The sequence below is a fragment of the Enhydra lutris genome, unplaced genomic scaffold, assembly GCF_002288905.1.
Source record: "Enhydra lutris kenyoni isolate GAN:26980312 unplaced genomic scaffold, ASM228890v2 scaffoldscaffold14, whole genome shotgun sequence".
Lineage (NCBI taxonomy): Eukaryota > Metazoa > Chordata > Mammalia > Carnivora > Mustelidae > Enhydra > Enhydra lutris.
The window spans coordinates 35,904,700-35,928,337 of NW_019154098.1; positions in this window are offsets into that span (position 1 = coordinate 35,904,700).

Genomic DNA, 23,638 nt, shown 5'->3' on the forward strand with positions numbered 1-23,638 from the left:
AAAAAAAAATTAAATTAACTGCAAGACTAAAGAATCATGGGGTGAAAGCCATGAGTTCCGTGCTTTGCTTTCTCCTCCTCTGGAATTCTGCCGCTCTCCTTGGTATTGAAACTGCACTCCTTGGTAGGTGAACTTGGTCCTGGCTGGGTTTCTTGTTGATCTTCTGGGGGAGGGGCCTGTTGTAGTGATTCTCAAGTGTCTTTGCCCCAGGCGGAGTTGCACTGCCCTTACCAGGGGCCGGGCTGAGTAATCCGCTCCGGTTTGCTTTAAGGAGCTTTTGTTCCCTGAGGGCTTTCCATAGAGTTCCGGAGGACGGAAATGAAGATGGCGGCCTCCCAGTCTCCAGCCAGGAGGAGCCGAGAGCCCGGGGCCCCACTCCTCAGTGCGCCCTCAGAGAACAGCGCCCAATTACTCCCGTCACCCTGCCTCCGGCCGCGCTCCGAGCTCACCGAGCCTGCGACCGGTTCAAGGTAACCCCGAGCTGTGAGCTCACTCCTCGGCTCTGTCTCTGTAGCCGGCTTCCCCGTTCTAATACCTGTAAGCTCTGCGACACTCAGACACCCCCGATCCTTCTGTGACCCTGCGGGACCTGAGGCCACACTGACCCCGCGTGGGCTTCACCCCGGTTTAGCCTCTGGAGCGATGTCCCTCAGTGGAACAGACTTTTAAAAGTCCTGATTTTGTGCTCCGTTGCTCCGCTGCTTGCCGGGAGCCGGCCCCTCCCACCGCGGTCTATCTTCCTTTCGCGTTGGATTCACTTCTCCGCCAGTCCTACCTTTCAGAAAGTGGTTGATTTTATGTTTCTAGAATTGCTGTTCTTCTTCTCTTCGATCTCCCGTTGGATTTGTAGGTGTTTGCAATCTTTAGATAAGCTATCTAGCTGATCTCCTGCTACCTGAAGTAGTCTCAGCCTGCTACTTCTCCGCCATCTTGACTCCTCCTGTCAGCAGCTGATATTAGCAGCTGGAAGGAATATGTGCATCTCCCAAGGGGAGATCTGGGTGGAGTACCACAGAATCCATTGCAGCCCACCCTTGTGCCATTCATACTGACTTCTTACTTATAGTAACTTTGCCCCACTTCAAAGCAGCTTTCACAAGATTCTGGTTGGTCTTGTGTTCTAAGGAGTGAGGATAAGTGGGGTTATTCCTACATCATCCCTTGTTTCTTGAACCCATGTAATCTACACGATGGTCATTTCATTTGCAACGGCACCCATCCCCTTCAGTTTATCATCTCTGAATTGGCACCTCAGTTATGTCTGTAAGAGACTGTTCTATTGCTGTCAGGATGATGGCTTCTAGTGGTGTGCAATCTAATAGGACCAATGGATGCCATGATCTTGTTCCCATTACACCACTTCTTTCCTGGAGAGTGAGTCTCTCAGTCTAAAACAATGTTATTTCATTCCACATAGGTAAATCGAACACTCTGCAAATCTTTGGTGGTTTTGGGCCAAGGCCCTGAAGGAAGGAAAGACAACCTTACGTTCAAAATATGTATTGATCTCAGACATACATTGCTGCCTCTTGAAGGGTGAAAATAGTTGATCTCTGCAAGAGATGGTATAATGCCAGGTGCTTAGCCCTGTTGCTGGGATGTTAGACATTTAGCAGTGGCAGTAGCTGGATACGCTTGGATGAATGGAAATCATGCTGTTGGGCATAACCTTCATCCCTACCACCAGGTCTATCATCCATGAGCCCACGATGTCAGCAGTAGAATAGGTGATACTAATATCACCTATATTATCTCAGACGGGCTGATGCCAACTGGTCAGTCATTCTGTCTACTTGGGGTTTAATACCTCTGCCGTTGTGGATAATCTCTGTCAGGCGTTAGCATTTGACACAACGATATTTTTTGCCAACTATCATAAGTCCAAATGTCTCTTTCTCAGATCTTTTTGACCCTGGTATTCCAATTTTCTTTTTCCAGTTCCCTGACCAACCAGCCAAGCTATTGCCACTCCCTCTGAGTCTGTATATAATCTTACATCAGTTCATTTCTCTTTTCCACACACAGTGAATGACTAGATATCACATTTGGAATGCTGACCATGGAGGACTTCCCTACCTTTCAGAGTCATTACTAATTGATGTCGTGAATTAACAACAGCTGCTAGGTTTGTCATAAAAGAAATCACAAAAGTGGGTGGCTTGAATAACAGAATTTATAGTTTTGGAGGATAGAAGTCTCAGACCAGGGTGCCAGTATGATTAGGTTCTGGTGAAGTCCCTCTTTCGGGATTGCAGACAGCCACCTCCTTGCTGTGTCCTCACATGGTAGAGAGAGAGAGAAGAAGGAAGCTCTCTGAGGTCTCTTCTTTTAAGGGCACTAATCCCATCATGGGGGTCCTGACTTATGATCTCTTCTAAGCCTGATTACCTCCCAAAGGCCTCATTCTAAAATACCATCAAATTGGAAGAGCTTCAACATATGAATTTTTGTGGGACACAATGCCATCCACAACACAAGGCAACCCATCCATGAACAAGGATCAACTTATTTTCCTCCTCTTTCAGCTGATAATAAGCCTCCCTTCTGCCCTGATGTAGCTATAAATATGAGTTAAAGTAGAGGGATTTGGGGCCTTCTGCATCTGTTGCTTACTTGTAACTTCTGGCCCTGCTTGTGTTTGATCCTGGATATACCACTTCTATCATACAAAGGATTGCTCACCTTCGACTGAACCTGTCCCACCCTGGGCAGCTGCATGGTCACTGATGTTCCATGCTCCATTTCTCCTAAGGCCTGGTAGCATGCAAGGAGCTGCTTCTGAATTATATGTAGTACATATATTATCCATAATGACTACTAATGACTTTTTAAATGTAATCAAATGATTAAAAAAACTGGCTTCCTCTTACCTTCATGGTAAAATCTTTACTCATTCCTCACAGAGAATCCAAGGCCCTCAAGGACCTGGTTCCTGCCAACTTTCTGCCCTCATCAGTCTTGCCCTATGCAGACATACACTCTATGTTCCAGCCCTGCAATTTCTACATAATCCACACATGTATCAGTCAGGGTCCTGGCAGGAGTCAGATGGTACACACAAAAGAGGTAACTGAAAAGTTTACGAGGCTTTTTACAAAGGTGCGGACAGGGTTAACGGAAACAAGAATGGAAGGTCATTACCACCTCTAGATCTAAAGAGGCAAGTGAGGAAGCTGCCCCCAGGATCTAGAGTAAGGGGGTCAGCCTAGGGTGCTGGAGCTGTGGCCTCCCTGTTCCTCAGAGAGGGAGCCAGGGGACACACATCTGAACTTTGTCTCTCACTTCCTTCCATTCTCCACCCAGTGTATCTCATTGGCTGAATCCAGTTAGAAGCCAGAAGGCAAGGGAGCTCCAGAGATGCATTCCACAGAGGCCAATTCTGGGGCACAGAGCAAAGTGGACAGGGATGGACAGTGCCTCTGGAGGGGCAAACAGGGTATGGAGCATATACACTATGCTTCCTGCTTGGGTATGTGTTTTTCCCTCTGCCCCAAATGCTTATCTAACCCTAATCCCCGTTCCTTGCTGCCTTGCTAATGTGCAAAACTCAGCCCTTAACCACCAACACTCATGCCCAGCCTTTCAATTCAGATGGCAGCCCATGCATAGTCCAGTTACAGCAGAAAGCACATGGCACTGTAATTGTTTATTTAGGTCTCCCTGACTAACAAGGTAAGAGCTGGGCCTTTTGTTATTATAATTTTTAAAAGAAGATTTTATTTATTTATTTGACAGAGAGTGAGTGAGCACAAGCAGGGGGAGCAGCAGGCAGAGGAAGAAGGAGAAGCAGGCTCCCCACTGAGCAAGGAGCCTGTTGTGGAACCCTATCCCAGGACCCTGGGATCATGACCTGAGCCAAAGGCAGACACTTAACAGACTGAGTCACCCAGGCATTCCAAAGAGCTGGGCCTTTTGTATTATTCTATCCCTAAAGCCTAGCACTGTGCTTGGCACGTAGTGGGTGCTCAGTATATATCTGTTGGTGGTATCTTTATTTTCCTGAAAGTGAAAGCTTCTTTTTGTAAACTTTGAAAGGTTAGTTACTTAACATGAACAATATTCCCTTGATTTCCATGTCATAGCAAAGTTTAAAAAGCCCTTTCTTATTTAAGGAACAAAGCCACTTACCCAGCATCCCATCACTAGTGATGGCTGAGAAGTAGGTAGAACCCAGGTCATCTGTCTCCTTATCTGTTGCTCATTGCTCTTGTCAGTAGATGTCCCCAAATGAAAATGAGTGCATTAGATGGCTCTGTGGAGACAGCTTATACAATTTTTGACAGCTGGCAGTCTTAGAGGGAACATTTGAAATGAATGAGGTTTTAAATGCCTACTCGAAGAAAATGAACCATTTTTAATAATCTCTTACTTTCAGAACTTTGTTGGGTCAGTAAGAGTTGAAGTCCGAGAAAGGAGATATCTGGTTATATAGACCAGGTGTTCTTCTTTTCTTTTCTAAAATTAAAACATTTGTTCATTGACTGGATTGTCATAAGCTGCTTGAGGTCAAGGAACAAGTCTCCTTAACATATGTCTTTGTCAGTCTTGCACAGATGTGTCAAAGGAATGGCACATTATACAAAACCCCCAGGTGGGGTCGATCCAGCAACATTCAGAGTGATTCGTGAGATGCTTGCTCTGATTAGCTGCAGATTACGAGAGCAGTGGCTACCACTGGTTTGTGCCCAGCACCCATCCCCAGCTTTGTGGCTTGGATGTGATGAACTTTAAACCCCAGGTCTAGAGGTGGGCCCTGATTGGCTAAGCAACATATCACATTCTCTTGGCCACAGTGATCTTTTCAGGAATGAGCCAATGATGTGCAAAGATACAGTTACCAGGAATCCTGGGAGACTCTTAATTCTCTTCTTGATGGACATGAAGGAGAGAGGATGTAGTGGCTGGTACTGCTGCAGTTGTCCATGACCACATGGGGTCAGATGTTGGAACTAAGGCTAAGGAAATGGAGAAATCCTGTCCTGGTGATACCGTTTGAGTCCCGGATCAAGCCGTACCTGAAACCACACAAAAGTGAGCCACTACATTCCCTAGTCTTAAACCAGTTTGAATTGTGCTTACTGGGGTAAGTGGCACATAAAGGGAAGCAGCATTTGTGGGTGAGGAAGAAAAAAGTGTTTCCTGTGGCTTTTCATGTTAAGCCAGGGAAATAACGGGGTCGTGGATCAAGTCATATAGCAGAATAACCTAGGGAGGTTTTCAAACCTGTCTTGTCCTCCTTCTATACCAGGATCCATTCTAGAATCACTGGTGTGTGTGTGTGTGTGTAAGGTTTAAAAGCTCTGCCTCAAGTGATTCTGGTACAAACAAGTCCAGTCACAGGAACCCTGCTCCCCCAACAACATGATGCCTTGTTAATTCTATGGGACCAGTTGAGGCCCAACAAAGAATCCTCCACACTAACTTTATTCAGAGTATTGGACACAGTGTTCTCTCAGGCCTTTAGTGGTGCTAAGGCTTTCTGCATCCCTGTTCTCTGGGAGAGCTGCCCCATGGTCTCTTACTTCCTCTTTACCCTCCATCTCACATCTTCAGACTTTATTAAAGTTGATCTTTTAGGTCCTATGAACTCATCTAGTTGAAGAACTAAGGAATTAAAAATATGAATTCATAATACAATTTCTACCAACAAAAGTTGATTATAAGGATTTGGAAACACAAAAGAGTAGATATTTCAAGAGGTGATGAGTGGGACATAGATAACTAGGAAGTAGGACCTCTGAACCTTAGAAGTTTGGCCCATTCGCACCCTCTCCCATAGTGGGACTACACCACATGTTTCTCCTTTTCTTTCTCTTTACTGAATACCACTTAGTTAAGAGGTATTGTAGCTTCTTGTGATGCAAAACCAGTTAATTCTGCCAGCACTTCGCTGACCCATTAGAATCAAAACATTGTTTAAAGGGGCAGAGGAAAGGCTATGCTATAGTACCACATTTTTTTGTACCACAAAAGAGAAAATGATATGCATCAAAAACCAAAATTGTGAAGCATGGAAGCTTCAACTGAAAATGCACAATTGAGTATTTAGACAGACTCTTTGTAAAGAATGACTTCCAGGCTGCTTCCCCCAGTAGATGTGATAGTAGCTGCCTGAAGAAAGTGAAGGGGAGGGCATTAGGAGAGAGGAAGGGAAAGTGTTCACAGAGAATCATTTCTGTTTCTCTGGAGAGAGAAGTTTCTGAAGCTCTAGAACATTCCATTTTGATATTAGGGAAAGACTTCGGAATGGTCTCTGAGGTGACCTAAATCAGGCTGCTATATATCCTATACTCTCTATCAGTGTCCAATATATGCAACTATTTCTCCTGTAGCCAGGATTCATCAGCCTTTGATTAAAGCGTAGGATTGGGAGTGGCTGGTGATACATCAGTACAATTTTTGCTTTCTATCTCTGGGTCCTTAGCTTCTGCTGGTCTAGATACCTAAGTTCCAAAGGGAGAAATACTTCCACAAACAGAAACAACAACTGTTCCATTGACCTGGAAGTTGAGACTGTCACCTGGTTACTTTGGGATATTCATGCCTCTATCCTCAGACAAAGAAAGTTAACTATACTGGCTGGAGTAACTGATACTGATTACCAAGGAGAAACTGAGCACCACTATACAATGGAGGTAGGGAGGATTATGCCTGGAATATAGGTGATCCCTCAAAGATGCCTCTTTGTGTGACTCTGTGATTAAAGTCAAAGGAATTACAACAACTGAATTTGGGCTAGACTGCTCATGCTCCAGGCTCTTTAGGAATGAAGTCTTGGGTCACCCTACCAGGTAAAGGAGCATGGCCAGCAGAGGTGCTTGCTGAGGGCAAAGAGGATGTGGAATGGGAAGCAGAAGAATGTAGTTATAAATACTATGACCAGGTGCCCAGTTACAGAAATGAGGTCTAATTGTTATGAATATTTATTCCTTATTTTTATATAAATATATATTAAAGAAATACTTGCTTCCTTCCCATTCTTATTCCCTTATCATCTAACATAGTATGTATCTGTAATTGTTAATTTTAAGATTTTTATATATTTATTTGTCAGATAGCAAGAGAGTCCAAGCAGGGGGAGGGCAAGCAGAGAGAGAAGCAGGCTCCCTGTTGTGCAGAGAGCCCCATGCAGGCCTCCATCCCAGGACCCTGAGATCATGACCCAAGCCAAAGGCAGACACCCAACTGACTGAGCCACCTGGGTGCCCCAGTAGTTGTTAATTTTATATGATGGTATTTAAGTTACAGGATAACAAAGGAGAAAAGTAAACAACACCTAAGAACTTTGCATCTCCTTCTGGGGAAAGGGTTAGTGAGATCTCGGTTGTATACAGGGTAGTTATATCATGTTAAGCAAAAATACGACTTTGTTTTTGCCTTTATTTAGAAGTTGAGTGTGATTTAAGGGAATGTGTATGGATGCCACATTGACAAGGGGTGGACTGTGATCGTCTTTTGACATGTCAACTTGATGAGCCCAAACTCTTCAGTTATTCAATCAATACTAATCTGAGTGTTGCTGTATAAGTGTTTGAAGATATGATTAAAACCCATGATCAGTTGGCTTGAAGTAAGGGAGATTTTCCTAGATAATGTGGGTGGATCTGATTCTAAGAGCACTGGTGATGTTTCCCTGAAGAAGTAGTTCTGTGTCCAGCTTCGGCCTGTGCCCTCGGTTTCCATTCTGTCCTTCCTGATGGTCTGTCCTATGGATTTTGGACTTGTCTAGTTGGCCCCCACAATTATGTAAACCAGTTCCTTGCAATAAGTTTATAAAAATATATCTCCTACTGGTTCTGCTTTCCTGGTTGAACCCTGACTAAGTGAACCTGGCTAAAATGATATTTACAAAGTATAAACGATGATTTCTCAGGAATGGGGTCAATTTTAGGTGACATGCTTTTATTTTACTCTCTTTTTTGTTCTTCTCCATAATGTGTAAATGTTTTAAAAGAGCATTTTAGGGGCGCCTGGGTGGCTCAGTGGGTTAAGCCTCTGCCTTCGGCTCAGGTCATGATCCCAGGGTCCTGGGATCGAGCCCCACATCGGGCTCTCTGCTCAGCAGGGAGCCTGCTTCCCCCTCTCTCTCTCTGCCTGCTCTCTGCCTACTCGTGATCTCTGTCTGTCAAATAAATAAATAAAATATTTAAAAGAGCATTTTAAAAACAGAACAGTAGTTTAAAAATTAACAATTTAACAAAAGTGTCTAAAGCCTAATTCCATTTGCAAAACATCTCACAGAATTCTAGTTTTTGTAAAACAGAGTTTCAAAAAACCCCTTTGGTCTTTTTTCACAGAATTGAACCCAAAAAACTCATCTACACTGTAATCTATTGTGTTCTTTTTGGTTTTTGAATGTTTATTGAACCTGGGGACTATATCCTACTCTTCCTTTGTTCTACTTGCTATGCCTAGCTCAGGGCTGTGAACACGGTAAGTCCTTGTCAGCTCTTCTTAATAAACACACCCTGCACACAAATGTGCCTGTTCTAGTTTCCTTAACTTTTTTCAGGTAATTCTTCACAGTATCCACTTCATTCTTTCAAACTGGAATATCAAGTACTTCAATTTTAAAGCATACTAAACATTAAGTTGTTGTATACACATTTTCTTTATTTTATTAAAAATACATAGATGGTACTTATTTTTAGGGAATTGAAATAACATGCACTTACCACTTCATACTTTGCTCTTTTACTAATGATATTTCAAGCCCACATCACCTCAAGTCAACACAATCCATAAACTTGTCTTTTTAATGATTATAGAGCAGCCTGTCATGTAAATATACCACAGTTTGCACATTCAAATCTCTATTTTTGGACATTGGGATTGTTTCCAGTTTCTTTTTATTATAAATAATGTGACCATGAAGGCTTGTTTAGACCAATGGCTTTTTTTTTTTAAGATTTTATTTATTTATTTGACAAAGAGAGATCACAAGTAGGCAGAGAGACAAGAAGAGAGAGAGAGAAAGAGAGAGAGAGAGAGAGAGGAGGAAGCAGGCTCCCTGCCAAGCAGAGAGCCCGATGCGGGACTCAATCCCAGGACCCTGAGATCATGACCTGAGCCAAAGGAAGAGGCTTAACCCACTGAGCCACCCAGGTGCCCCATAGACCAATGGCTTTTTAAAAATTATCTCTTTCAGTCCATTTCCTTAGGTCAATATTCCTAAAGAAAAACTATTTGGAAAAAAAGAACATTTTGTTACTTATTGCCAGACTGCTTTCTAGAAAGCTTGAAACAATTCTATAGCATTGTCAATGATATGTTTCCCTGGAGCCGCATTTCCACTGGATTGTTAACATTATTATTTATCTTTACTAGTTTACTAGGTATACACTCGCATCAAAGTTGCTATAACAGCCTTAATATTCTTAGAAGTTCTATTGCTGGGGATCTACAAATCATGCCCTTAAGATATTTAGAAATATTTTTGTATGGCCTAAGGGTCTCTTAGACACCAACTTAAAACATTCTGTCTTTGCAAAAGATCTTGCACCTTTGATCTGAATCTCACACTGAAGCCATGTTTTATTGATAACACCCTAGATTTGAGCTTTGCCTCAAGGCCACTTCCTACTTTGGAGAACATTTGCTACCTTGAAGATTTCCCTGTACCCTTTGTATTTCCTCCAAATTCTACTCAAATAGTTCTTTATCTAGCTCATTCCTTTCTTCTTGTGTTTTGTCATAGCCTAGCAAGCTAAGAGAAGCCAAATGGCACTTTCAGCATTTTGCCTGGCAATCTTCTTAGCCAGATCTATAGGTTTGTGAGACACCATTTCCATTTGTGATGTATACACAGGTGATGGTTTCAGTAAAATTTCTCCTGGTATATAAATTGTATTCCCTTTGCTCTAGTATTCAATAGGGATCTCCTCACTAGCTCTGCCAGCCTTCATCAATAGCCTTCTTGAGGATCTCCAGGCTTCCTGCCACCATTTGCTCCCCAAATCGGTCCTCCATGTTTTATGTTTTTCTTACCGCAGCATCACACGTGTAGGTGCTGATTTCTGTTTCAGTTATCTGTCACTGGGTAACAAATCACCCCCAAACTTAGTGGCTTAAGGCAACCACTATTGGATTATTTTCTACAATTTTGTTGGTCCATTATCTTAGCAGGGAGGTTGTTTTGTTCTGTGTGATGTTATGTGGGACTGCAGAGGGTACACTGGACTGGAATGTTCATTCAAATGACTGGCAGTTGATGCTGGTGGGCAGAGGGTGCCTAGACCAGAGCTGCCATAGAAAGGACTTGAATTCTCTTCCATGTGGCTTGTTTTTACATCATGGTTGCTGAGTTCCAAGAGGAAGGAAAGAGAAGCTTGTAGTTTTCTTAAAGCCTGGGCCAAGAGATCCCAGAATGTATTTCTATTGGATTCTATTGATCAGAGAAGTCCTAGAGGATGCTTAGATTCAAAAGAAGGAGAAATAAGCTCCATTTCTCCATAGAAGAAAAGTGCAGGCATACAGGGAGGGAGGAAAGTGATGGTATGATCTTTGGAGTTGATGTATTATGCAGGGTGACTTGGTCATTTCCAACTTTTCTCAGGAGTCCTGTGGGAGTAGAAGAAACCTACTACTCATCCATCCATTCACTCATTCATTCATTCATTATCAGCTTTGTGCTGACCAGCTACTGTGTGCTGGGCTTTGTTCTAGTCATTGTGGATATAATAGTTAGGAAGACAGACAAGGTCTCTGCTCTCATGGGGCTTACAACTGAGTTGGGGAAAAATAAAAAAATTTAAAATACATATGAATTTATACAAGAAAATTAATAGTTATTGTGGGTTGAATTATGTGGCCCCTCCCCCAGCCTGTTTATGTATCTTTCCCAATAAACATGATATTCCTCCAGAGACCATTCACCTTCAGTCTTACAGAAGTCTCTAACTCATTGACCTCACCACTATCAAACACATTATGACTTCCCTTATCTTCTTATCCAGTTCAGGCACCACGGCCCATCATTTTAAATACTCCATCCTTAACTCTTTCTCCATTACACTCTTCTGGAATATTCCAAACCTAAAATCCTTATCTGCTGACTCCTTGCCTGAACCCATGCTTGTGACTTACTTTGATCAATGAAAGTGATTGGAATTGATGTATGCTATTTCTGAATGGAAGCTTTAAACAATGGATGATTTGGGGCTTGCTTGCTCTCTGTTTCTCTTTTTTCCTTCATTAGGGCCTGACAACACTCTAAATAGGGGCTTTTCAATAAGCCTGGGTTCCTGAGTAAGAAAGACTCAACAGAACCCCCCGCTGACTCATGATGAGTGAGAAAAAAACCTTTTATGTCACTGAGAGTGTGTTTGTTTCTATAGCACAATCTAATCTCTACCTACTAGTGCAGGTGAGTACAAGTCTTCCAGAAGAAGACAGTAGAAGTATCTCATGCAGAAAGAGCATTGTGTAAAAAGGCACAGAGAAGTCTGGGGACTTCTGGGAATATAACCTACATTGAGCAGAGTGAAACTGCAGGAATGAACTTGGAAGAACGAGTTAGGACTCATTCATGAAAGGCATCTAATGAAATGACATAGAGTTTAACCCTTGTCATTGAAGTAATTTGGAACCAGTGGAGATTTTCTTTTCTTTCCTTTTCCTTTTTTTAAGATTTTATGTATTTATGTATGCATGTCTGTATGTATTTACTTATTTATGTGAGAGAGAGAGAGAGAGAGTGGGGGTGGCGGAGCGAAGCAGAGGGAGAGGGATAAACAGACCCTGCATTGGGCATGGAGCCCAAAGCAGGGCTTAGTCACATAACCATAAGAGCATGACTTAAGCTAAAATTTAGGCTCCCTGGAATCAGTGGAGATTTTCAAATAAGAGATTGTTTTTGCCCATTTGTCTTTTTTTTTTTTTAAAAGTTTTTTTTTTTTTTTTTAACGGAGAGAGATCACAAGCAGGCAGAGAGGCAGGCAGAGAGAGAGGAGGAAGCAGGCTCCCTGCCGAGTAGAGAGCCCGATGCGGGGCTCGATCCCAGGACCCTGGGATCATGACCTGAGCCGAAGGCAGAGGCTTTAATCCACTGAGCCACCCAGGCGCCCCTGTTTTTTTTTTTTTTTTTTTATAAGGATTTTATTTATTTATTTGACAGACGGAGATCACAAGTGGGCAGAGAGGCAGGCAGAGAGAGAGGAGGAAGCAGGCTCCCTGCTGAGCAGAGAGCCCGATGCGGGGCTCTATCCCAGGACCTTGGGATCATGACCTGAGCTGAAGGCAGAGGCTTTAACCCACTGAGCCACCTAGGCGCCCCCAAAAGACTAGTTTTTAAGAGCAGGTTTAGGTTCACAGTAAAATTGACAGGGAGGTACAGAGAGTTCCCATATATTCCTTCTTCTACCACATGCATAGTGTCCCACATTATCAACATCACCCACCAGAGTGGTACATTTGTTACAGTTGATGGACCTTCATAGACATATCATAATCACCCCAAATCTGTAGTTCATATTAGAGTTCTCTCTTGCTGTTGTAAATTCTATGGGTTTTGGATAAATGTATAATGACAAGTATCATTATAGTATCATACAGAATATTTTTACTGCCCTAAAAAGCCTCTGTGCTGCACCTATTGATCCCTCCCTCCCTGCTAACAGTAACAATAGTATTGTTACTGTTTCCATAGTTTTACCTTTTCCAGAATGTCTTATAGTTGGACTGTATCATATGCATACGACATGCAGCCTTTTCAGACTGGCCTCTCTCACTTAATAGTGTGTATTTAAGGTTCTCCATATCTTTTCATGGCTTGACAGCTCGTTACTTTTCACTGCTGGATAATATTCCATGGTCTGGATGTACCACTGTTTATTTATCCTTTCACCGACTGAAGGACATCTTGGTCACTTCTAAGTTTTGACAATTATGAAGAAAACTGCTATACACATCTGTGTGCTGGTTTTAGAGCGGACATGTTTTCAGATCCATTGGGTAAATACCAAGAATGTGATTTCTTGATCATATGATAGGAGTATGTTTAGTTTTCTACAAAACTACTGTTTTCCAGAGTGGTTGTACAGTTTTGCCATTCTCAAACACTCATCAACAGTGAATGAGAGTTCCTGTTTCTCCACATTCTCAACAGCCATTCGATGTCATTGTTCTGGGTGTTGGCCATTCTGATAGGTGTGTAGTGATATCTCATTGTTGTTTTAATTTACATTTCCCTGATGACCTATGACATGGAGCATCTTTTCATATGCTATTTGCCATCTGTGTATCTTCTTGGTGAGCCATCAAAGTCTTTGACTCATTTTTTACTTGACAAGACAACCAAATTTTATGACCTCCAGCTTCCTCATCTACAGAATAGGGACCTTGAGGCCAGCACTATCTCCATCACAGGGCTATTAAGAGGTTTAACGTGGGATAAGATATGTGGAAACTTCTTACAAGTGATGAGGTTCTAATACACAGAAAATATTAATTATCTGGTTGTCCCTTTAACTGCTGTTCAGCATGATTTTTTTAAAAGAAAGATTATTTATTTATTAGAGAGAGATTGCAAGCTGGGGGAGGGGCAGAGGGAGAGAAAGAAGGAGAGAATCCCAAGCAGACTCTCTGTTGAGCAAGGAGCCCAACCCTGACATCATGATCTGAGCCAAAGCCAGGAGGGTCAGAAGCCCAACCCACTGAGCCACCCACGCAACCCCTATTCAACATGATTCTATTCTTTGTTGTGTTACTTCTGATATGTGATTTAAGTACTGAGACTATCAAATTGGAAAATTAAAATCCAAAAGATAAACTTCACAACCACAGAAAGTAGCACTCAGCAAGTTCTGAATTCCTTAGGCTTTGTGACTCCTGTGAGGAGTTAGCGCATCTCCCTTCACAAGGGCTTCAGTGATGCGGTCTTGTTTCCACGGAGATGGGAAGGGGTGGGGTGGGGTATGGTTGCCTCCGAGAACAGACAGGGAACAAAATGAGTAGAAGTTCTGTTCCCTACCCCAGGCATAGCTTTAAAAGGAGAGTCTTGGGGGTGATGTCTGTTCCCTAGATGCCCATGAAAGCAGTGGTAGTTGAGAGAAATGTTGTGCCAAATCCACATTTGAGTATTTGAGAATTGACTTCATATTTGTTTCACCAGTAGTTGCACACCAGGGTGGCTATGGGAGACTCACCTGGGAGAGCTTATAAATAATATCATTTATTAAAAAATGTTTATTATGTCTCTAATATGTACTAGTACTAACAGGTTCTCTAAACATGGGGATATAGCAGTGAACCAAAAAACTTGGCTCCCATGGAGCTCACACACAAGACAGATACATGAATATATAATCTATCAGATCGTCACAAGTGCTGTGAAAAAAAAATAAAGAAGAGTGAGGGTCATTGATATGTGATAAATAGAAACATAAGTATATGATATGTCAGACAGGCACAAGTGCTATAAAAAAAATAAGGTGGGGTGAGGGTCACAGAGTTGGTGGGAATGGGGACATGTTATTTTAGACAGATGGTCACAGAAGACCTCTCTGATAAGGTGACCTACGAGCAGAGGCCTGAAGGAAGTGAGAGAATAAGATACGTGTGTGTCTGGGGGGATATCTGGGTAAAGAGCCATTAAGCAGAAGGAAGAGTATGTGCAAAGGTCCTGAGATAAGTGCATACTTGTTTTATTCTGTTCTTCTTCCAGAAACAGCAAATGAGGCCGGTAGTGACTGATAGTGAGTGAGTTGGGGTAGTGAGTCAGGATAGAGGGAGACTCAGGAGGTGAGAGGAGGGAGCTGGAGTCTGGGCAGAGATTAGGAGAGACCTTTAGGCTATCAGAAGGATTTAGAATCTTACACTGAGTAAGACAGGAAGGCATTGAAAGTTTTGAGCAGATGACTGACAAGATCTAATGTTGGATTTTCAAAAATTCCTCTGAAGAGGAGCATAGACTATAGGAGAAGGGACAGGATGGAGCAGGAGCCCAGTATGTACATGTGCCACATTCTGGGCAGGAGATGATGGTCTGGACTAGGGGGCTAGTGGTGGAGATGGTATCAGTATCTATATTTTTACTGCCTCTCCGTCCACTCCACTTCCAAATTCTGTAGATTTAGTATAGGAAGTAGGACTCAGTATTTTTTAAGAAGAAAAACATTCTCTAGGTGAATCTGAGGCATGGCCAAGCTTTCAAAACCAGCAGCTGCACGTGATCAACCACCCCCTTCCTCCCTATGAGGTCTGGCCCTTGGATCTCCCTGACCCCCTGTTCTTACCTCCTTCTCTGGCTCTGCAGAGCTCTGCTACCCTCACTGTCTGTCCTTCCCAGGTTATCTTCTGTTCCTGTCAACCTGCCAGATCCCAGGGAATTGCCCACTCACACCCTGGAGGTTAAGCCCATGTGTGCTGCTGCCTGATGTCTCTTCCTTCCCTCCCCTGTGCTTTGTCTTGTGCCCTCGTCAGAGTCTTCCTTGGGATTCTTCTCTGTCCCCTACATACACTCCAGTCTGCTGGCCCCTGACAGCCAGGTCCCAGTCAATCCCACCACCCATGGGACCGTCCACTGTGCCTCCTTGGTCATCCTCAGGGAGCCCGAATGCTTTGTTGGCCTTGCTTCTGAAACAACACGGAAGTTTCCATCTCTGCCTCTTCCTACAATGTATTTCATCAGTGGGGCTGATGTGTTTCCTTTCTGCCTTACCAAATGCCATGCGCCCTGTAGAGGCACTGCGCAAATTCTTACTAAAAACATGTTTTTAGAAGGTTTGAGTGATTAACACAGGCCCGTGATCCAAAATGCAAAGGATTGGAAAAGGATACATATTTAAAAATTACTTTTCTGGGACGCCTGGGTGGCTCAGTTGGTTGGGCAGCTGCCTTCAGCTCAGGTCATGATCCCAGCGTCCTGGGATCGAGTCCCACATCGGGCTCCTTGCTCGTCAGGGAGCCTGCTTCTCCCTCTGCCTCTGCCTGCCATTCTGTCTGCCTGTGCTCGCTCGCTCTCCCTCTCTCTCTCTGACAAATAAATAAATACAATCTTTAAAAAAAAAAATTACTTTTCTGATACCATGGCTGTGAGCCAATCAGTTCTCCACACCAGAGTCCTGACTCTACAAGCTCCCTGTGCATCCTTTCACGAATATTCTGTCACATTTAGTCACGTAGGTGTGTTTTTATTTTGTATTTATAAATAGCTCTTGTTAACAGATATACATACACACACATAAGAATATTTGTGTTTGTCTGTGTGTTTGTTCTACTAATAGTATCATGTTACTCATATTGTTTTGCCCTCGCTTTTTTCATTTAAAATACTCATCATTGCTCATGACCAGCTCACACAGGATTGTCTCCTTCTTCTCCTCCTCCTTCTCCATCTCCTTTTCATTCTCCTTTTCTCCTTCCCCTCCTCCTCGTCTTCCTCTTTCCTCTCCCCCTCCATTTTCCTCCTCTTCCACTTCTTTATCTCTGTCTCCTTCTTCTCCTTCTTCCTTTTTTAAAAAAATTAACATACAATGTATTATTTGTCCCAGGGGTACAGGTCTGTGAATCATCAGGCTTACATAATTCACAGTGCTCACCATAGAACATACCCTCCCCAGTGTCCATCACCCTGCCACCCCATCCCTCCCACCCCCCTTCTTCTCCTTCTCCGTCTCCTTCTCCTCCCCTTCTTCTTCATCTTCTTCTTCCTCTTTTTCTTCTCTGTCTCTGAACTTATAATTGCACTATTAAATTATTTCATTTTGGAGTCATTTTTTTTATTGTGGCAAAATATACATAACCTAAAATGTACCACTTTAACAATTCCTAAATATACATTGCAGTGGCATGAAGTACATTCACACTGTTGTACAACCAACACCATCATCTATCTTCAGACTTTTTCATTTTCCCAAACTGAAATCCCACATCCATTAAGCATCAGCTCCCCATTCTCTCCTCCCCCTAACTCCCAGCTACCACTGTTCTAGTTTCTGTCTCTAAGAATTTAACAACTCTAGATCTTTCATCCAGGTGGAATCGTGCAGTATTTGTCCTTTCATGGCTGGCTTCTTTGACTTAGAATAATGTTTTCAAGGTTCGTCAGTGTTGCAGTGTGTATCCATATTCCCTTCCTCTTTCAGGCTGAATAATATTCCATTGTATGTATAGACCCCATTTTGTGTATCCATTCATCTGACCACAAACACTTGGGTTGCTTCCACTTTTTGGCCACTTGAAATAACACCACTGTTACCATGAGTGTGCAAGTATCAGTTTGAGTCCTTGCTTCAGTTCTTCTATATATATACCCAGAAATGGAATTGCTGGATAGTATGGCAATTCTATGTTTAATTTTTGAGGAACTGCAGTACTGTTTTCCATCATGCCTTATTCTATTAAATGATTGCTTTGTATTCTACCATAGGACCTAGCATAAGTAATGTGATCAACCCTACGTTGATGGATACTAAGAAGTTTCCACGCTCTTGCTATACAAATATTACAGTAAAATTCCTTGACGATGTTTGTTTGTGTACATAGGTATGTCTGTGAGGTAAATTCTTAACACAATTGTTAGGTCAGAGAATATGTGAGCTTTTTAAAATTATATTTTGTTTTTTAGAGCAGTAGGTTCGGGGCAAAATTTGAGTGGAAGGTACAGAGATTTCTCATTTAGTGCCTGTCTCCATACCTACATGCCTCCCTCATTTATGTACACCCTCCCCCAGAGTGATACATTTGTTACAACAGATTGTACATTGACACATCATTATCACTCCAAATCTATACTTTATGTTAGGGTTCTGTCCTGGTGTACATTTCGTGGGTTTGGTTAGATATATGATGACATGTATCTACAGTTACAGTAGCATACAGAGTATTTTCATTGCCCTAAAAATCTTCTGTGCCCTCCCTATTCCTCCTACTCTGTCGGACCCCACCCGGCCTAGCCCCTGATAGCACTGATCTGATACTGTTTCCATTGTTTTGCTTTTTCCAGAATGTCTAATAGTTGGAATCATATAATATGTAGCCATTTCTGACTGGCTTCTTTCATTTAGTAGTGTGCATTTAAGGTTCCTCTGTCTTTTTATGGATTGATAGCTCATGTCTTTTTTTTTTTTTTTTTAAGATTTTATTTATTTATTTGACAGAGATCACAAGTAGGCAGAGAGGCAGGCAGAGAGAGAGAGGAAGGGAAGCAGGCTCCCTGCTGAGCAGAGAGCCCATGCGGGGCTCGATCCCAGGACCCTGGGATCATGACCTGAGCCGAATGCAGAGGCTTTAACCCTGGGATCATGACCTGAGCCGAATGCAGAGGCTTTAACCCACTGAGCCACCCAGGCGCCCATTATAGCTCATGTCTTTTCAGTGCTGTTAAGATTCTGTTGTTTGGGGGCGCCTGGGTGGCTCAGTGGGTTAAAGCCTCTGCCTTCTGCTCGGGTCGTGATCCCAGGGTCCTGGGATCGAGCCCCGCATCGGGCTCTCTGCTCAGTGGGGAGCCTGCTTCCTCCTCTCTCTGCCTGCCTCTCTGACTACTTGTGATCTCTGTCTGTCAAATAAATGAATAAAATCTTAAAAAAAAAAAAAGATTCTGTTGTTTGGATGTAACTGTTCATCCATTCACCTTCTGAAGGACATCTAGGTTGCTTCCAAGTTTTGGCAATTGTGAATGAAACTGCTGTAAACACTTGCACACAGGTTTCTTCAGGGATATAAGTTTTCAGCTCCTTTGGTTAGATACCAAGGAGTATGATTGCTAGGCTATGTGAAAAAAATAGGTTTAGTTTTATAAGAAACCACCCAACTGTTTTTACGAAGTGGCGTTAGCATTTTTTACATTCCCATCAACAATGTGTGAGTTTCTTTTCTCTAGAAAAGAAGAAAGATCAAGCTTCCTAAAGTGGAAATGGTTTGCATCAATATTATTTCTTGTGTTGTATGTTTAAGGTTTACTCATTAAGGAAGTTGCTGTAGTTGAGATCATATTTTGTGGTGTTTGGTAATTCACTGAGAGATCACTGAGGACCCTCCACCCTAGCTGGTCAGAACTTTTGTCTTCCTACCATGTGTGAGCTCTGGGGAATTTTATATTTACAGCTCTGATCATGTTTGGCCTCACTTTGTGAAATTTCACTCTACGTATGCCTAATCCAGCACTCATGAAAGACTCAAGGAGACCAGTGTGCAAAATTCTGTCTTCTTACATGGCCCCCTCCAATCTAGATGCCTGGCCCCCAACTTCTAGCTGCCTTGGTCTCCCTAAACTCTAATGTCTATATTTTTATTTCTGTGAGGTCACCAGTCTCTATTTGATTCCCCCTATCTATACCTGTGGCCACAGAATTGCCTTCAGGCAAAAAGCTGGGGAAATTCCAGTGCTCAGTTGTCTGTTTTTCTCCTCTCATGGGTCACTGTCCTGTGTTACCTGTTGTCCCATGTCAGAACACAGTTATTTCATGTATTTTCTTCATTTTTCCCACAAAGGAAGATTAAGGCCAGCCCTTGTTACTCTATCATGACTGGAAGCAGAAGCTTTTCACCTTGGCTCTTTCAACTATAAGTCTTTTTATTTATTTTCTATTGGTTGCTCCAGGGATTATATCATACATCTTTAACTGATCACAATCCTCTTAGGTTTTTTATTGAATACGTCAAGAAAGACGTAGATATTTTTCAGTAGTACAGTTGCATTTCCCACCACCTTTTTTGCTATTTTTACCATAGTATTACCTCTCCATACATTTTTTGAGATAGAGTTCACATACCATAAAATTCACCCTTGTATAGGAAAAACTGAATGGGGAAAAAAATCAGAGAGGGAGCCAAACCATGAGAGACTCTTGATTCCAAAAAACAAACCGAGGGTTGTGGTAAGGGTGGGGGTGGGGAGGAATGGAGTAACTGGGGGATGGGCATTAAGGAGGGTACAAGATGTGATTGATGAGCATGGGGTGTTATAGGCAACTAATGAGTCATTGAACACTACACCAAAAACTAATGGTGTATCATATGTTGGCTAATTGAATTTAAATTTTTTAAAAAATTCACTCTTTTAAAATATACAATTCAGTGTTTTCTTTTATTATATTAAAAAAAATTATGCAACCATCACCATGATTTAATTCCAGAGCATTTTCATCAGTCCAAAAAGAAACCCCATACCCATTAGGGATCACTCTCCATTCCCTATTCTCCCCAGCCCCGCCCCCCAAACTACTCACCTACTTTTTGTCTCTATGGATTTGCCTATTCTGGACATTTCTTATAAATGAAATAACATAATACCTGTATATATTATAAATGTAACAGCATAATGCTATACTTTTTGTCTCAAAAAGTTGAATGAATTTCAGACAAATTAAGAGAAGAGAAAGAAAAACATACAGTTTTATTCCTCCACATACTACCATTTTTGATGCTTTTCATTCTTTCCTGTCGATCTGAGTTACCATATGGTGTCATTTCCTTTTATTCTGAAGAGCTTCCTTTAGCATTTCTTGTAATTCTTCCTTCCCCGTTTAAGATCTTGTGCCAAAACAGGGGCCAAGGAAGCTTCTGCTGTGTGCCAATTCATTACTTGGTAAATTGAGTTTTTAAAGGAATGTGCCCCTTTAATCTAAGTTATCGAACTCATTGGCATAGAATTATTGATATTATTCTCTTCACATACTTGTAATGTTGTGGCTCTTCTAGTACTGTCCCTTCTTTCAATCCTGATATTGGTAATTTGGATTTTCTCTTGATTAGGATTTGCTAAGGGTTTATCAGTTGTGATCTCTTCAAGGAATCAATTTTTGGTTTTATTAATTTTCCATATTTCTTTTTCTTTCTTTTTAAAAAAAAATTTCTGTTGTGTCTTTATGTTTATCCTTCTATTTATTTTAGGTTTAATTTGTACATCCTTTTCTATCTTCTTTAGGTGTCAATTATGTCATGGATTTTAATCTTTTCATATTCTCTCACATAAACATTTAAGGTTATAACTTTCCTTTAATTATGTCTTTCAATACAGCTCACAAATTCTCATATGTTGCATTTTCACTATCATTCTGTTTAAAATATTTTTCGATTTTCTTTGTGATATCCTCCCCAGGGCCTATTTACAAATGTGTTGTTTACTTTCTAAATATTTGGGGCTTTCCCAGTTGTCAGCCCCTTTGGGGTCAGTCTTTCTTTCTCTCTCTCTCTCTCTCTCTCTCTCTCTTTTTTTTTTAAAGATTTTATGTATTTATTTGAGAGAGAGAGCATGAGTGGAGAGGGGAGAGGGACACACGTTGGGGAGGCAGGAGAGGGACAAGCAGACACCCTGCCCAGCGGGGAGCCATGGATTCCAGGACCCTGGGATCAGGATCTGAGCCTAAAGGAGACACTTAATCCAAATTTAGCCTTCCAGGCGCCCCCTAGTGTCAGTCTCTTCAGGGCCCTCCAATCTTGCCTGAGTGCAATCTGACTGTGGAGGGCTGAATTCTAAGATGGCCCTCAATGGTCTACCACCTCCTGGTATTTAAGCCCTTATGTAATCCTCTCCCCTTGAGTGTGGGCTGCACCTGGGGACTTGCTTCTAGCCAGTATATAACAAAGGTTTGGCACATCAGTTCTGTGATTAGGTTACAGCATATGTGATTTGTGTCTTGCTCCAGATTTGCTGACTTTGATGAACAAGCTGCTGTATTGGAGAGGCCTGTGTGGCAAGGAACTGAGGACAACCTCAAGCCAACAGCCAACGAGGAATGAGGCCCTCGGCCCAACAGCCCTTGAGAGACTGAATCTTGCCAACTGCCAGGTAAGTGAATTTGGAAATGGATCCTGCCTCGTTACTCTGGCTAATTGCAGTCTTGTGAAAATCCTGAAGGATGTTCCATAAATGGATTCCTGGGCCACAGAAACTGCAAGGTGATGAAAATACTGTGTCTTAAGCTGCTTAAGTTTTGGTGTTTGGCAAAATACATAACTAATATATCAATGCTTGGCCAAGGAGGTGCGGTGAATTCTTATGCATGATTCTGGTGCCCCTCCCCAGTCTACCTCTTCTTAGGTACCCTGCTCTGGCTATTCCAACAGCCTTACTAGCCCAGAACTCTGATCTCTGTGTATATTTGGGTATTTTAAGAGAAAGGATTGAGTTATAAACATCTTCATATCCTCCACAGATCTTAATTTAATATCAAATTTGATTATCGATTGGCATGCTTTCCAACTTGAACTGCCCTGATGCAGCTTAATCAGGGACGCGGCTTTTTTTTTTTTTTTTTTTTTAAGTGTTAATTTCAATTCCCGGTAGTTAACATAGAGTGTTTTATTGGTTTCAGGTGTACCATATAGTGCTTCAGCACTTCCATATATACCCAGCGCTCAGCACAACAAGGACAATCCTTAATTGCCGGGGGCACATCTTTTTTTTTTAAAGATTTTATTTATTTATTTGACAGAGAGAGACCACAAGCAGGCAGAGAGGCAGGCAGAGAGAGAGGAGGAAGCAGGCTCCCCGCAGAGCAGAGAGCCCGATGTGGGGCTCGGTCCCAGGACCCTGAGATCATGACCTGAGCCGAGGGCAGAGGCTTTAATTCACTGAGCCACCCAGGCACCCCGCCGGAGGCACATCTTATTGGGAAGTCAGGAGACCTTGTGCAGGACTCCCCATTCTAAAACCCCAGGCTTTACGAACAATATACCTTACACTCTTACACACGGATCTCATTGGTACTGAGTCACTCCTTCCACTTCTAGCCCTGGACAGTGTTCCATCCTGCAAGTGCAGCAAGCAAGGCCCAGTGGTCTCCAGTGGTTTGGATGACACAGGACAGTGTAGGGAAATTAGTTCTCCATGGTGTCGACCTTAGCTAATAGGAAATGTGAGATGGGAGTAGACTGGGCGATAAATTCCATTTTCTTTCTTTCTTCTATAGACTTTAATGATGTATTGTCCCTCTTTGTAGCCCTTCTAGAAAAGTCCCACAGCCCCAGCAAGTGAATGTGCTCAATGACCCACAACCTGTCTCTGTGACTCATTAAAGGACCAGCCAGCATAGTCACAAATCACACACACCTCTTTATATCTTTCGGTGTCTCACTTCCACTTTTCTTCCCCCTCACCTCCTGCTAGGCTCACACATCTTAAAGAAAGCATCCCTACCTTAACTCTTGCCTTAGGCTCATCTTTCTGGAGAACCTGGGCTAAGAGAGAGATGGCATTGTGGTTAATCTTTCTTTGTGTGTCTATCTCAGTGAAGGATTTCTGAAGAGTATACTTTAGCAGAACAACCAGAACCACGGCTCACCCTTGATAATTCACGAAGCCAATTTCCCATGTCACTTTGTGTCGCATTCTGTTGTGTGTTGCACACCCTCTCCATTTCTCAAACTCTATGCTGATGGCAGTAAATGATAACCTAGACTGATTTGAGGAAGGAATCAAGTTGAAGGCAACTTGACTGAATACATTGTTGAGGGTTCCTCCTCGTCCTCGTATGGACTGGCTAGACAGAGATAAAATACTTTTTAAAAATGTATAATTTTCAAGTTTACTCAATGAAATTCTATTATGGTCCAGGAAAAGCTTTTGCCTGCATCCCATCTCACTGTCCTTCCATGGCTGCTTCAATTTTGTGTCTTCTCTCTTCCATCTAGTGAAAATCAGGGGATTTGTTGAAAGGACAACCTGCAGACAAAGAAAGGTGTGGACCCCTTCCTT